Source organism: Juglans regia, chromosome 7 (assembly GCF_001411555.2).
Source record: "Juglans regia cultivar Chandler chromosome 7, Walnut 2.0, whole genome shotgun sequence".
In the NCBI taxonomy this organism is placed as follows: Eukaryota; Viridiplantae; Streptophyta; class Magnoliopsida; order Fagales; family Juglandaceae; genus Juglans; species Juglans regia.
In genome coordinates this window covers 23,323,569-23,334,613 of record NC_049907.1, presented here as the reverse complement: position 1 = coordinate 23,334,613, position 11,045 = coordinate 23,323,569, and positions in this window count along the sequence as shown.

Below are 11,045 nucleotides of genomic sequence, written 5' to 3'. Positions count from 1 at the left end.
TCTTGATGTGTTTTAGGTAAGGGTATAAGGCTGTGATATTATTTTACTAGTATTTGTTTTTAATCTATGACCTTAGTGTATTGGTAATATATTGTTCACATTTTTCTTTTTGTTGTGATACTTTTTTACTAGTACTTTTTTTTCATAAAAGAACTTTTTTTTTTGTTGCATTTTTAGGTATAAGGCAGATAAGTATTTGCGACCATAATTAATTTTTTGTTGGCAAATGCATATTTGCAGTTTTTAAAATCATTGCAAATAGGCATCTCTAAACAGGACTCAACATTATGGTTTACTTTTTCCGGCAACAAAAAACTCTCTGGCAAAAACATTTACTTTTTCCAACCCCGTTAACCATGGTTGACACACTTTTTGCAGTGAAATTTTACACTTTTTGCAAGGACAAAAATTGTTGGAAATAAGATTATTTTCGGCATACATTTCGCTCGCGAGTTTAAGTACTATATGTTGCCATTGATTTCCAGGGAGCTAGCTACGACTTGAAGTGGCGACAAAAAGTTATTTCTGACAAAAATATGGACTAATTGCGGCAAAATCATTCGTGAAAAAATTCTAATTTGTTGTAGTGTAGCTAGAACTTGTGACGCTCCCCTATAATATTCTTCTTTGTACGTATAGGCTTGTCCACAAATTCTTAGTACTTATCCTTTTGCAACCGCTCCTCAGATGTTCTCCTCGGACCTCAATCGCGTTAAAACCATTTGAAAAATAACACGTCAACTTATAGTTTGGAAATTAATTATAAGTTGGGGAAATTAAAGTATAGTGTGTATTCATTTCATATCATAAAGTTTTACAAACTTTTATCAATTTCAAAACAAAACTAATATTAAAAAATTACATTCAAATAAATTTTAATATTGGTTTTTCAATTTCACAAACTCCAATACAAAATTTATTTTTATTCAATTTTTTCTACCTCCTTTTTTAAGACTCAACAAAACATTTTCATTCAAACTCTTTCACTACTATTCATAAAATTTTGAAATATTTTAAGCATCAAGCATACCCTTAAAAAGGAAAAAAAAACTAGTAGATAGTAGAAGTAATTAAAAAGGTGAGCTATGAATTGACTACATTTCAATGGCAAAGGCATTAGAGCTAAGATTTAGAAAGAAGCGAGATATGTTCTTCATCCACCTAATATGTCCATGAATGCAAGTTTAGTGCAATCATTTAAATAAAAGTGGGATCCCCAATATAAGAAAAAAAATTGGAATTTTTCAATTAGGTCTAAAGTGTGCATATATATATATTTTTTTTAAAGACTATGCGGGGCTTATATGCCCTAAGACTATACAAGTCATTTCCCATAACAAAAGTAAAGAATTATCACTTTGTAAGCTAAACATGTAATAAAAAAATTATTAAAGGAAGAGGAAATTTTTAGAAGCTAGTTATAATCGGAGCTATAGCTTTGCTGTTGAGTCCTCCATTACTTCTTGAATTCACGCCACTACTGTAAGGGAAAGCAAAAATAAACTGATAAATTGACGCTGTTTCATGTGATATGTTATAAGGCCCCCACCTTAGGTAAGGCTCCCAAAAATAAAAATGAGATTTTTTTTTTGAAAAATTAAAATAAAAACCATTTCATTAAATAAAATTTTAAATAATTTTTATAGTTTTAAATGTTGTGCAAGGCCCCATAATACTAAATTTAATATTTAATACAGTGAATTTTTTTTTTTTTTTGAATAAGTAAAGCAATGAATTGTTTATATTTTAAATAACTCTTTTAAGATCTTGCTAGATTGAGACACAAAATCTTATACCCTCGATCATTTTAAGTTGTTGTTGTAAATATAAATTCACAAAAATTGTATTTAAAGATTTTAAATAAAATCTCATTTTATTGTAAAGTTTGAAAATATTCCATATAATAATTTATATTTTATTATATTATAATTACAAATGACTCACTTAAATATCGCCTTAGGCCTCAATTTGTATTGAACCACCCCTGCTTAATCATTCAATGTTTGGTTGGTTAAATACGAGACTGACCTGTATAGTACTTATTATGTAGTCTTGTAATGCGAACATGCACATGATTTGATCCTATAATAAAATGCAATATCAGTTAAATTTACGATTTATAGAAATAAGTTTAATTATATATGTATAGCCGATTAGCTGGAAGTTAAGAAAGACACTATGATTGACACAAACTGAAAAGTAAGAGAAGAAAAATTATTACATTTCTAGATAATTCCTTGTCACTTATACATGGTGTCTTCTAGAAAAATTATTTTATTCATGATGTGTGGGATAACATATCATTGTTGTACGGCTGTCTAAGGTGCGGTTTGGATAGTGAGATGAGATGTTTTGAATTAAAGTTAAATAAAATATTATTATAATATTATTTTTTAATATTATTATTATTTTGAGATTTTAATAAGTCAAATTTTTTATTATATTTTATGTAAAAATTTGATAAAGTTGTAATAATGAGATGAGATAAAACACTTTCACTACTCATATTTCACTATTCATATGGGCCTAATGCTCTAAGCAAAGAAAAATTTCCTTCCACATTGTTATTCAAAAGCAGTGCTAATTGCACGAACATGCCACAGGTTAAAACACGAAATAGGCCAAAATGGATGCATGGACACTCCATCCATTTTACCCTATTTCGTGTGTTAGCTTGTGTACTCGTCCAAGTCCCAATCAATTTCATTCAATAAAATATGGTTTGGGGCCACACTCTTACTTTTATTATTCAATATTTATTACATTCACTAAGAGAACATACATCAAGACTACTTGAAAAAGCTAAGGAATATACGGAATAATGGAAAATATCGTTCTTGTAGTTGCAAGTGCAAGCAATAAGATAGCCGCTAGAAATGAAAGCAATGCCCAAGGACTGTTGAAATAATCGCGCCTTAATTTTGCCATCCATACATTCCTACGTCTCCTGCAATGCATGTTCAGATTTGTGAAAGTTCTAGCATAAATGTTGTTAAAAAAACTGATACGGTGACCAAGCTTGTTAACCATGGTGGAAATAATTTCATCATCTCCCAAACAATTACTGATAATTCCTTTTCGACGGAGTAATTCAACATCCTTTGGAGAGTTAATGAGACGGTCCATGAAGCGCACATAGTTGTAGACATAATTCAAGCCATTTTGTGGATCACAGTATTGCTCATATGCAATTAGATTTCGTAAATAAGTCTCTGTATCATCTTCTATGCTCAAAGGTGAAATCTCCATTAGCCCATTGTTGAACTGTATGGACAGCAAGTTAGATGTCTCTGCCTTCTTGAATTTGATTCCAGCCTCTTCAAGCTCTGTGGCACTATGTATATTCCAGCCATCAATCTCTTTAAGAGCATGTAGACGCTTAAATTTCTTTGCCTTGTCGAATTTGACTCCAGCCTCACAAAGCTCTTTGCCGTAAGGTATTGACTTCCAGTTTTCAATCTTGTTCAGACAAAGTAGATGCTTAAATTTCTGTATCACATTCAATTCAACTCCATCAATTTGTGGCCCTATTTCACATTGTTTGGACATCCAGTCTTCATTCCTATTTCGATCATATATTTCTTTAAAATTATTTGCCTTGTTGAGTTCAATTCCAGCCTCTTTAAGTTCAAAGGCAAAAGGTATTGGTATCCAGTCGCAAAACTCATATAATTTATCCTTAAATTTATTTGCCATATTGAATTCTACTCGAGCCTTAAGAAGCTCTGAGCCAAATGGAATTGATTCCCAGTCTTCAATCTCTTTTAGACCATGCAAATCCGTCAATTTCTCTCCCATATTGACTAGGGAGCCAGACCTCTGACATTCACTATAATAAGAGATTGCCTTCTTGGTATTTTTCATTTTTGCAAGTAATGGAATGACAGCTTTACGAATCAGACTAAATTGTTGCTTAAATATCTCTGCCTTCTTGAGTTTGACTCCTGCCTCTTGACATTCTTTGGCATGATCTATTTCTGTATCAAGTATTGAAATACAAATGGTTGCATGTATGAGACCAAGGAGATGCTCAAACTCTGCATTCTTGAATCTGAACCCAAGCTCTAAACGTTTATATACCATTTCTAGAAATGAAAAGGTGAGAGCTTCATCTGTCAGACGAAGTAGATGCTTAATCTTTTTGGTTGAATTATAAGTTGATGTGTTGACATTCCATTTAAATGGCAAAGCACCAGAGAAAAAATCGAGAACAAGATCATTAAGTTGTGTCGGGATAATCTGAGCTGTGGAGGTTGAGCTTCCAACACTAATTTCATTTGTCTCCTCAATATCAACAATGTGTTCTCCTAAATTTCCGGATCTGTTACTCTCACTCATACCGAACAATTTAGTAAGAATGAATAATGGAAGTTGATTTTCAAATAACAGCAGATCACGAGCTATTGTAGAAAGCATCCATCCCGTTTGAAAGATTGGGTCATATTCCTCTTTTATTGTTTTCTTGTAGATTTCATACTTGCGGAACAACTCAATAATGAAACACCCATCAAGTAGCATCATTTCTACACACTCATCTGGGGTCTGGCTAATGCATTCTACATAGCATTTACGAGCTGTTTCTTCCAATTCTCTCAAGGCCGCGATGTATGTTTCTACACTTCCCCCCGTTCTTTCAAGCATTTGTTGCAGATAGCGCAATTTATGCTCTTCCATAAACCCCTGGCCAACCTTGCCATGGTGGTAAGGACCAATGGCAAGCAGTGTTGGCTTGTAAGCCTTCTTGTTTACATCACGTAATAGCTCATGCACTTTATGCATACAACACTCTTTACCAATTCGAGTTGAGATAGCAAGCTTTTCCTCAATTCGAGTGGAGAGTGTATTACTGCCCATATTGCAGAGAAGTAGTACAAATCTCTGTTCCTAATACAGAGCATAACAATTCTCACTAATTTTAAGAAAAAATTATGATAGAAAAATGAAAGCTCTGTAATTGTTAATACGAATAAAGAGAGCAAGCCACATATTCATTAAAAAATAACATGTATCGAGTCCCAGTGGCGGAACAATATTAAAAGTTCATGTAAAAGGCTAGGTTTTCCTCCATTAACAAAAGAAAGCAAGGTTTCCTCAATAATTTTTTGGGTTTACTCTGCTAAAAGGAGACTCTAATCTTGCCATTGGAATCGGGCCGGTTATTTAGTTTATTGTCCATTAATTCTTTGGGAAGCTAGCTCTTAAAATATTGGTTACTAGCACTTATAAAGAAATGAATAAGTATTAAATAAAAACAAAGGATGTAGTAACTACTGAAACGGTAATACCAAAAATAACTATATATATATTGAAACTGTAAAATCCATATACCGTTTGATCTTAGAATTCTTTTCAGAATATTTCTACCGTGGAGTTCCTTCCATCTAAAATAATATAGTCTTAGTATAAAAATGAAAGCATAAAAGAAGAAGAAAGGTAAAAATGGCGGCCTTACAGTTTCAGTATGCTATTCTTTTAGTTTATTGTCCATTAATTCTCTTTATTACTTAAATATTATTTTTTTATTCTATATCATTTATCTTTTAAATGTTTATTCCAAATACTAATAAATTTGTAATATGCAGAGAGTTTTCAGTGTTTACAATATCTCACCATATTGTATTGTGATTGCTATTTGTTTATTTACATAGGAAATAACAAAAATAATGCAAACAAAAATTTAAAGCAAAATCAAAAGATAAAAGAAGAATTAATGGGGTTTATAATATAATTTATGGTTAATTGAAAAATTATTACATAGGCTCCCCTGGCCGTGGGGAGCCTTTTTCCATTTATTTAATTATTATTATTTTATTAAATTTAGTTTTAATCTTCGGTCCACAAATAATTACACCCCAATGTTACCCACAAGTATAAATTAATTAGTATCACATTACGTTTGTTATATATCCCTTTAAATCTTTTTTTTTTTAAATCTATTAAGTTCCGTTAATTAGTTTGATAGAAAATAAATAGAAAAATGATTTTCGTTCTAAAAATCTAAGAAGAATTCTAAATTAATAATAAAAAACAAGATAATTTTATATAAAAAAAATTTAAAAGTTTAATAACAACTTGAAAAAAAATTAGGAATTTACAAAAATCCAAAATAGAGAAAATATACTGGCTAAAACAAAAGGGAGTTCGAAAACATAAAAGATGAAAACTAAAATCTTAAGTTCTCTCTACCCTTTTGTGTTTGTATTTTTTTTTAATTGATCCAAAAGATTATATTTTCTTTGTCATTACGCCCTTCATTAATTTGAAATATTAAACTTAACACCTAAATATTATTAAAAAATTTTAAAATTAAACTTGAACTATTTAATCAAGATTAGACGAGATTAAATTTCATAGAATGCATCCACAGTAGGATAAATTTCATAGATGGTTCATATATAGACACCTCATAAACTTAAGCCTTATTTAATTGTAGATATTGATATCCAAAAGTAGAGATACTAATTATACTGTCTTTCATGAAACATCCTAGTCAGTATATGCAGGTAAAATTCCGTGTAATTGTAATAACAACTCAATGGAGAAAGAAGGAAATGGAACTTATTACTTACTTGCTGTATTGCTCAACCTGCAGATGATTGTTTCTTCGGCTGAATCAAAAAAGCCCGAAGGACAGATTATAAAGATGCAACTTTATAATGCACCACATAAAGGCCAGGGGACGTTGTTTTAGACGTAGACTCTGCATATAAATATTCCCGAGGACAGCTTTAACTCTAAGATGCAGTAATGTGTAAACAAATATACAATAAACTTGGTATATTTAAACTAAAAAACAATATTTTATTGTATAACTGTAAAATGATTGTCAAAGGAAGTTACTCTATTTAAGATGTTAGAATTAAAAAAATTATAGTTATCATAATTTTAATAATATGGTTTAATTGTGTTTAAATTCATCATGGTAGGTTGTAATAAGAGAATATACATGGGGAGGGGAATTGGTCAAGTTGGTTAGGTAGAGTTTGACTTGATCAAAGCGATTTTAACTAGTTAATTAACTAATTCCCATTTTAATATATAGAATATAGATGATGCTACTACAATTATATTATACACATCACTTGCAATTATGATAATTTTTTTTAACTAGTTATCATAATTGGTTAGGTAGTGTTCTTTATCATCATCATCATCATCATCATTATCATTATTATTATTATTATTATTATTATTATAGGTTCATATTGTTCCAAGTGGCTATATAAATTAGAGCCTTGAATATGAAAGGAAAATTAACTAATTATTTTTATCTTGATGGGAGTTTCAAATTGGTTGATTGGGAGATTGATTGGTATTTTATCATTCATGTACATAATGTCATTATTGATCATGGGGAAAGGAGTATAAAAGATAAGGAGTTCACCATTATGGGGTGACGATCGACGTTCTGTACATGTGGTGCGCTAAACATGTTTTAAATTAATGTATAGGATGGTTTAAAAGATCAGTTCCTCTTTGGTTCGGATGGGGTGTAAATGACCATTTTTACACCTACAAATGAGAACCTAACACGTCAGCCACCCAATTTCTTATCACGCGAGCTTGACCACACGAGATCTAACCTGCCTCGTTTATTTTTACAAATGAGTTGAGATTAAAATTAAAAGTTGAATAAAATATTGTTAGAATGTATATTTTTTTAATATTATCTTTACTTTAAAATTTGAAAAAGTTGAATTGTTTATTTTATTTTATGTGAAAATTTGAAAAAGTTGTAATTATTAGATGAGATGAGTTGAGACGAGTTATGAAAACAAACGAGGCAGTTTTCCTACAGCCAGTTCCTCTCCATCTCACATCCTAATGTTTTGCGGTTTGCCACACTACAACACAACCTATTATTACAAAAAGAATTATATAATCTTGGATATGCAAGTTTCACGTACTTCATTTAAAAAATATGAGTAAATATAGGACACACATGAAATAATTACTTTTTTAATAACGGACGCATTCTTTTCTAAAGAGAGTACGCTAGACTTGCATATCCTAAGACTGTATCTAACATTACTCTTATTTTAAATAAAAAAATTGGATCTGTTTGGTAAGACTCTGGAACAAAACACCCCAACTGTTAAGGATGTGTTTCACACCACCAATCGCACGAATGACACTTGCTGTAATGAAGGGACGGCGCTGGTCGCTCTGTGTAAACTCCGATGCTTAAATCAATAACAGTATGAGAATAAGTATATAAAATATTAAGATAGAAATAATGTTACCTCCACCGAGTTATTTATAGAAAGATGCGGCATGATGACGATTAACTATAATCACCAATCCTTTGTGCTTATCATCCTTTGTGATTCCTTATTTAAACGGAGAGGATATCTCCTGTTTTGTAGAAGTTATCTCATGCAAGATATTTGTACCCAGTCCTGGGCCTCATCCCCAATTTTTTGGGGTTATCTCAGCCGTAACTATGGTTGCGAGTCCTTTGCCTGTAGGCAGTTGTGGAACCAGCAATTGTGTCGAGGGAGGCCAACTTTTCTATTGTGTGACACATATATATAAAGAGTAATGCTAGATACAGTCTTAGGGTATGCAAGCTCTACACACTCCCTTTGAAAAAAAATTGGGGTCCTTCAAAAAATAATTTTTTTTATGTGGGTCCTAGATTTGCTTATTTTTTTCAAAGAAAGTGGGCGGGACTTGCATATTTTAGGAATGCAAACATCATTTCTATTATGTAAATTAAAAAGAAATTGAAATATCATAAAAATATAACTACAAACTATTTTTCATATAGATATCATCGACCTTAAATAATCTTTCCTGTATTTTCACTTTGTATTCCATATTAAGAAACCCAATATTGTATAACAAAAAACTTTAGGATCCATATTAATAAGTTTATTATTTCTCCTAAAATTAATTTTAATTTTGGACAAGCAACATCCTTGAAAATAGATAATATATAGAAATTAATAAAACATTTGGGACTATAAAAATAATAAATTAAAAAAATTGGAGAGAGACATTTCTAGGTATATTAAAATTTTAAAAGAATTTAGAGAGTATATGGAAATTATAAATTTTTTTTTTGGGGCGGGGGGGGGCATTTTCTATATTTGTAGAATTATGTATAAAATGTAGGGGAGTAATTTATGTTTTCACAAAGTTTTGGAGGGGCCATGGCCCCCCTTGGGACAATGTGGGTTCACCACTGCCTGTAGGGCTCTTAACCTTAAGCCATCCACAAATCCTTCTTGGCTTACAGATGGACTTAGCCTCAAAGATGGGCTTGGCCTTAGATGGGCTCTCAGCCCAAAAGTCTAAATGTCCCCTCCAATTACCCTGCTAATTTCCTTTGTGATGGCACATGGGAAAGTAAACGACCATGCTTTGCTCTTTCTTTCTTTTGTTGGTTATTTACCCCGCTAGTCTGTTCATATCAATCCACTCTCTTTTATTTTTTAGGAAAGAAGTGGTTTACATCAAACATAACTGTTCTCGCTCATTTAATGAGTTTTCAAAAAGGACTATAACTGCAGGTGCAGCCAAACCTTTCGGATTTCCCAGGATCTTCATGATTACCTTTCTGGGTGTGCTTTACACGTTGTTTCGCCTCACGTCACTTCTTTCCTTACTCTCCTTTGTTCTCTCGTCTTCCTCATCTTCCCTTGTATTCCCCCTTGCTCTTTTCTTCAAATTCCCTCGCACCCCTTTCTGTTTTCCTTACATCTCCTTTCTTCAAGACTTTTGTAATGGCCAGTCGCAGTCATGCCAAGAAGGTGACCAAGCAAAAGCTCGAATTGTCTCTCGCCCGTCAATCCACTTCCATCGATGGGTATTCTTGGCACTCGGTTCTGGGTGTGAAAGAACTCATCGAACTAAGGGAATCCCTCCACATTCTTGAATCGGTGGATATGAATGTCCCAAAAAGGGGATGTGTTGATGAAGAGGGCTACGGTGGTTGATGAAAAGAGCTATGGTGGTTTGCTCTCTTACGAACAGGCTTCACCTTCCTTTCATCTGCCCAGTGCACAATGTTATGCATTTTTTGAAGCTCACTCCTGCCCAGCTTTATAGTAAGGCATGGTGTGTGCTGATGCGTGCATGTGTCTTCTTCCCCCGTGTTCTGGAGCCTTTTGGGGAGGTGTTCCTTGATCTCACAACAAAGGAGTTTCTGTCTTTCTACAAGGTGGTGTCCCTGCCAGGGAACATTTGCAGCTTCCGTGTGAGCGAGCAATGCCTGGCGGCCTTCAAAGGGCATTACTCCAACTCCATGTAGTGGACCAATATGTTTTTCTTGATCTCTGGTGATGGTTGGGATTATCCCGCCGACGAAGTGCTCATTAAGGATTACCCTGTTGCGGCCAACTGGGGGTGCAATGCCCTTCGGAGGTGTCAATCTTATTCGTGAATGGATGAAGGACCATGACCACGACGGTCTGTGGTCGGACGACCTTCTTTCTAACTCCATTATTGATAGATTTTTATCGAGGCCTAGCCGCGCCCATGTCATGGGGAAAAAGCTCAAACTAGTTCCCCCTTCGATGAAACGTAGTGCTCCCCAGACTGGGGAGGCCAAAAATGAAACTCCCTAGCACTGAGGGTGTGACACCTAGAAGCATTGCTGGCTCCCAAGAAAATAATGTAGGGGCACGCGTGGATGTTGTTGGTCCTGGCTAGGCCACGCGTGGATGGCGTGCCCCAAGAAAACCTCCCCATTGTTGAGCCCTAGTCTTGATCACCTGGGTGCTTTGATGAAACAGGCTCTTGAGGATCTCTCATTAGCCTATAATCTTAGGCTCCCTTTGGGGAATGATTCTGTAGACGTCCCTTTCAAATTCCCCCTGGTTCCTATTGTGGATTCAGTGTCTGCGGAAGGAGCGCTCGATATATATATGTTGCCTTTGCCTTGGGCATGTCTGCAGAAGGAGCGCTCGATATTCCCTTCCTTGCGGTTAGCGACATCGTGGCTGAAGCTATAGGTTGTGGCGCAGGCTCCTGTGCACTGTTAGGTTCCTCTCGACATTCTCTGCCTTGTGCCACTTTAGGCGACGAGACTTCGCCAATGG